The 6,114-nt window shown below is 39.9% G+C and overlaps 1 pseudogene; it reads left to right on the forward strand.

Moving 5' to 3' along the window:
- The first annotated feature begins 649 nt into the window (after positions 1-649).
- Positions 650-4,558, forward strand: LOC101406362 (transcription initiation factor TFIID subunit 9-like; annotated as a pseudogene).
- Positions 4,559-6,114: the final 1,556 nt, after the last annotated feature.

The raw sequence follows: 6,114 nt of genomic DNA on the forward strand, positions 1-6,114 counted from the left end.
AAAGGGATGCCTCTCTCTTGCCCATTCTGGGGAGCCACTGCCCATACTTCGTCTACCAGACTGCAGCTGGTGACGAGTCCCACTGCCAGCCCCAAGAAGAGCTTGGTCTGCACCGCTCACCTAGCTGATTCTCTGGGAACCCAGCACTGCAGTGACGTAATGAGGAGCCCAGGAGAAGGACTTCAGGCTGGGGCACTCTGGGGTTGCAGAGCCAACTTGCAAGGAGTTTTCACTTAATCCTGAGAGCAATATGAAGCCATTGAAGGGCATGGGGGAGGAGGGGCAGGGAGGAGCAAGTTGGGAAGAAGGCTGAAAAGAGTCATATTTATCTTTTAGAAAGATCACTGGTGGCCTGCCAATGGGGAGGGCGAAGCTGGAGGGAGGCAGGAGACCCGGGTGGAAGGCAGCGGTAGAGTCAACTAGAACTAGGAACTGATTGAATGTGAATAGAGGAAACAAGATAAAAAAGGGTCCCAGGAGCCCATCCCTCCTCAGCCTGTCTGTTCACAGCTGGGCCCAGAAATAGTCCCCTGGAGCTCCCGCGTGCCTGGCCTGGCTTTCTCCTTCCTTTCGCTCTCTCCCTTCTCCCTCTCCCCTCTCCCTCCGCATCTTCCCCCCTTCTCCTCACCAAGACTCCTTCCGAGTGGCAATGGGTCTCTTCATCCTGAGCTCTCCCAGCGTGAGGTGAGCATGTGCCCCATTTTTTTTGTCTATTCTATCAATTGCTGAGGGGGATTTTAAAATCTCCAACTATGATTGTGGAATCGTCTATTTCTTCCTTTAATTCTGTCCATTTTTGCTCTATATATTTTGAAGCTCTGTCATTAGGCACACACACGTTTATAATTGTTATATCTTCCTGGTGAATTGACCCTTTCATCATTATGAAGTATCTGTCTTTATCTCTGGTAATAGTTTTTGTCTGGAAGTATACTTTATCTAATAGTCTAGCCACTCCAGCCTTCACAAGCTTACTGTTGGCATGGTATATCTTTTGCCTTCCATTTTCTTTTATCTTTTTTGTATGTTTACATTTAAAGTGCATCTCTTATATACAACAGATATTTGGGTTTTGCTTTTTTTATCCATTTGAACAATCTCTGCCTCTTGAGACCACAGATGTTGGTTGAGGGGTGGGTGGCAAAGGAGAGCGTGCTCAGGCCTGGTCTCATTTGTGTCCTTCTACTTGAGGATGACTGTTGGATGCTACAGACTCTATAGTAGATCAAATGGTTTGCAGGTTTTATTGGGCATTTCAGTTTGCAGGGCCACCTCGTTGTCCCATGGACAAGCATTCAGTCTCTATCAGGGCCCAGTAGTAAGATAAAGGTGTTTCTCAAAGGGACATCAGTTCTTTGCCAAACTGGGCCTGGCTTTTTTCATAAACCCCAGGGCCACCTACTGCAGTGTTCCCCCTGGGCTTGCTGTAGACCCCATCAGCATGGTGATCTCAACGTGATTGGATCTGGTGGGTTGTGAAGACCAAGTGGCATATCTACCTACATTGCAGCCTAGGCCAGTTGGAGAGTTTTCCTTTGCTCTGGATTCCTCTCAAAGCTGACAGTCTTTCAGGTCACTTAGTAAATGAGTAGGGTGCAAGATACCCAAATATGATGTATGTTCCCTCAAAAATCCAAGAAGACCACCAAGTACCGTATTTCAACTAATCTAAGATGCCATCAACTGAAAGGTACACCTTCATTTATATTCCACTGTGAAGAATTTTTAAAAATACTGTCAGTTAAACCGTAATATACCATTGATTGTAAGATGAATTCCCATTTCAGAGATGTTAAAATGTGGGGGAAAACATTGTGAATGTACTAAATGCCACTGAATTGTTCACTTTGAAATGGTTAATTTTATGTTATGTGAATTTTACCCCAATAAATTATTTTTTTAAATAAGAATCAATGAAATATGGTATTCTGCCTCTTTCATATGGTAGGAGGGTGTAAAGTGAAGCAACTTGTATTTAGGAGGGGACGTTGTGACACTCCCTAGAACACTGGACCTCCAGAAACATCACTGAGATGTGTTTTCGTGGGGTTTTACCTTATTTCATTGAATCTAAGATGCTTTGATTCTGGCACATTCTTGATTTACTGGAAGGTGTCAATATGAGGCTTTCACAGGGCTGTGTCACTATTTCCTCCTGCTGACAAGGAATGTCAGAAGTCACTCATTAGCCTCAGCAGAGGAAGAGGAGCCACTTCTGCTGGCAAGGGAGACTCAACGGGGTAGGATTTTGGACGCTCTGAATCATCTGAATGCTTTCTTTTCTGGTCAGCACTCCAACATTCACATAAGAGTCCTGGCAAGGCTGTGGATTTAACTGACACTGGACTGCAGTAATTCTCAGTAATTGAGTAATTCTCAAAGTGAAAAAAATCACACTTTGAATTTTATTTTTGTAATCAGCCCCATGACTACAAGAGATAAATTATTTTTATCATAAACATTAGAAAGTCAATGGTTTAGGACTTGCCTTGAGCCAAAATTTTAGGGTATTGACCTTGACATTCTCTTTCTTTACTCTGTCCAGAAAGACACCCCTCTTCACTCTAGTTCACAGATACTTTCTGCCCTCCATCCTTTTCTGTGGCAGAGGACATTTGGTTCCCTAAAGATTTGCCGTCAACGCCTCTTTCATTCAGATGATAACTGATTGCCAGTGATAATCTATTAGCAGCAGGCCAAGGGCTGCCTTTGGTAGTAGCTGGATCTTCTCCACCCAAAAGTAAATACCAAATTCATGCCTGCTCTGATACCAGTTTCTTTATCAGTTAAAGCTCATAGCTCTTAGTTATGCTTTCTAGTAAAAACAAGTAGCCAAAATTGTTCCAAGAATTAGAAAACCAAATAGAGCAATAACCATAGAAAAACTAAAAATATTGTTATTGAGCTACAATTTTAAAAGGTAACAGGCTGAAAATGATAGATAAATGAGTTCTAGTTGGTCTTCAAGGAACACATTAGTCCTCATTTATTCAAGTCAACTTTAGAGCATATAAGAAGTTGAAAATTTTCTTGATTCAACTTATGGAAGTAGCACCAAATCAGAAACTAATAAAGAGAGAAATGACTTTGAAGAATACATAATTTTCACTTTATGTAAACTATTTAAGAAAATAAAAAAAGGCTGAGCATCCTGCTCACTGATCAGGGCGCATGGTGGGGTGGGGCTGGAGGGCGGGACAGGCAAGGTACACTCGGGGTTGGAAAAACCACGCTAGGCAAAGAACTTGTGTCAACAGGACTGAAATACATTTATGTGGGTGATTTAGCTGGAGAAGTCTGATCACCAGATATCATGGAGTCTAGCAAGATGGCTTCTCCCGAGAGCATGGTGAAAGATGCAGATGATGGCACAAATCCCAAAGCATAGGGAGATTTTACAGAATATGAGGCAAGAGTTACAAGTCAGATATTGCAGTTTTTTGCCTTCCAATTTGTGACCACAATGCTAGATGATGCAAAAATTTATTCAACCCACGCTAAGAAAACTGTTGATGCAGATGATATGCGATTGGCAATTGGGCGTTGCCCTGACCAGTCTTTTACCTCTCCTCCCCAAGAGATTTTTTTTTTTTTTTTTTTTTTTTGCTTGAGGAAGGTTAGCCCTGAACTAACATCTGTTGCCAATCTTCCTCTATTTTGTATATGGGTTGCTGCCACAACATAGCCACTAATGGGTGGTGTAGGTCCACACCCAGGAACCAAACCAGGGCTGCCATGGCAGAGCACGCCGAACTTAACCACTAGGTCATGGGGCCAGCCCAAGAGATTTTTTTATTAGATATTGCAAAGCAAAGAAATCAAACCCCTTTGCCATTGATCAGGCCATATTCAGGCCCTAGGCTGCCACTTGATGATAATGCTTGACTGCTCCAAACTTTAGACTTAAGTCTTTACAAAAAAGGACTTTTTTTTTTTTAATGAGGAACATTGCCCTGAGCTAACATCTGCTGCCAATCTTTCTCTTTTTGCTGAGGAAGATTAGCCCTGAGCTAACATCTGTGCCCATCTTCCTCTATTTTGTATGTGGGATGCCGCCACAGCATGGCTTGATGAGCAGTGCATAGGTCTGTGCCTGGGATCTGAACCTGTGAGCCCTGGGCTCGTGAAGCAGAGCATGCACACTTAACCATTATGCCACCTGGCTGGCCCCCAACAAAGACTTTTATTCTGCAGGAAGAATAACAGTTCCATGGTTAAGTGTTGGCTCAGCAGACCAAGTGCTCCCTCTGTAGGCACACCAACCCCACAAACCATGTCTGTTTCAGCTAAGGTAGGGACTCCAACGTCCCTCACAGGGCGAAGATTTACAATGCAGATGGTCACTTCACAATTCCAAGCTGTAAAAACATCAATTCCTGCAACATCGCCTGTTCAGAATGTTCTGATTAATCGATCATAAATGGGGTCCAAAAACATTTTTATTACCACTAATAGTGTCATCACAAAATACTGCCAATGAATCATCAAATGCATTCAAAGAAAAACTGAAGGTGATGACGATGACAATGATGATGACCATGATTATTTGTAACCTAGCCTTGATGCATGTAACATGTATATCTGGTCTTGAATCTGTTGTACTGAAATTAAACATGCCTGCTGGATATTTTCAGGTTGTTTTTAAAAACTTAAATAGTATTTAATGAGTAAATATAGTTACCATGCTTTTCAATTAAGATGTTGGATTTTCTTTAATAGGATTAATAATGGATTTTCATCAGCCTATAAGTGTCAAAAATAAAGTTGTTATTCATTAAAAAAAAAGAAAGAAAGAAGAAAAGATGGGAAGCCACCCAATACATTTTACTGATCAGCATATCCTGACACCAAAGCCAGAGAAAGACAGCAAGAGAAAAAATATATACATGATGCCACCTAGGAACAATGAAGCAAAAATCCTAAATAAAATGTTAACAAATTAAACCCAGCAGTGTATTAAAAGAATAATTCATCAAGTCCAAAGAGGATTTATCCCAGCATTGCTAAGATGGTTCAGCATTAGAATATATATCACTTTAACTTATTATAATAATAAATTAAAAATATGATTCTCTTAATCAATTCAGCACCCATTAATGATATAAAAGAAAAAAATCTCCTAGAAAACTAGGAAAAGAACAACCTTAATTTGATAGTTTGTTTTTAATAAAACAATGATAAAATCCAGTAAACACCATACTTAATGGTGAAACAATAGACACATTCCAACTGAAGTCAGAAACAAGACAAGAATGACCTTTATCACCACCAGTATTCAAAATGGTATCAGATGTTCTCTCTAAGTCAGAAGGAAAGCAATAAGAGGTTTAAACATTAGAAAAGATACAAACTGTGATTATTTGCAGGTGACACTATTGCTTACACAGAAAAACCTAAGAAAATCAATTGACAAACTATTAAAATTAGTAAGAGAATTTAGCAAGGTGACCACATACAAGATCAATGTACAAAAATCAATAGCTTTCCTATATACCAGCAATAACCAATTAGAAAATGTAATAGAAAATAAGATTCCATTCACAATAACAACAAAAACTATTAACCACCTAAGAATAAACCTAAAAATAGAAATTATTTGGGGCCCTTAAGGGTAGTTCAAAATTAGGAAATCCATCAACCTATTTAATCTCATTGATAAAATCTAATTGAAAACTATACAATTACATTATACAGCAGCAAAGAAAATTCAAGAACCATTTCTAGTAAAAACGCTAAGTAAAACAAGAGACAAGGGACATTTCCTAACTACAATGAAGAGTTGGTTTGTTTTCTTTTTCCGAGAAACTAAGAGCGAATATATTAAATGGCTAAATATTAAATGCACTGCCATTAAAGTCAGGAACAGGGCAGGGACCATCGCTATCCCCGAAAAACATTTTGTGTAAAAATGAAATAGAGGATTTGAAAATGAGAGTAACAACTTCCTATAGCAGACCCCACTTCAGAATCTGCCAAAACACAGAAAAGAATGCCCCCCTCTATAAACAAGACTTTGATTTTATATTACACAATAGGATGGAAATTGAAGTCTCCCCCAGAGACAGAGACTGATAAGAAGGGTCTTACTTTCTTTGTTCCTTCTCAAAGCCATCG

The sequence above is a fragment of the Ceratotherium simum genome, chromosome 22 (genome assembly GCF_057802395.1).
Source record: "Ceratotherium simum simum isolate JZ-2026a chromosome 22, ASM5780239v1, whole genome shotgun sequence".
NCBI classification, from domain to species: domain Eukaryota; kingdom Metazoa; phylum Chordata; class Mammalia; order Perissodactyla; family Rhinocerotidae; genus Ceratotherium; species Ceratotherium simum.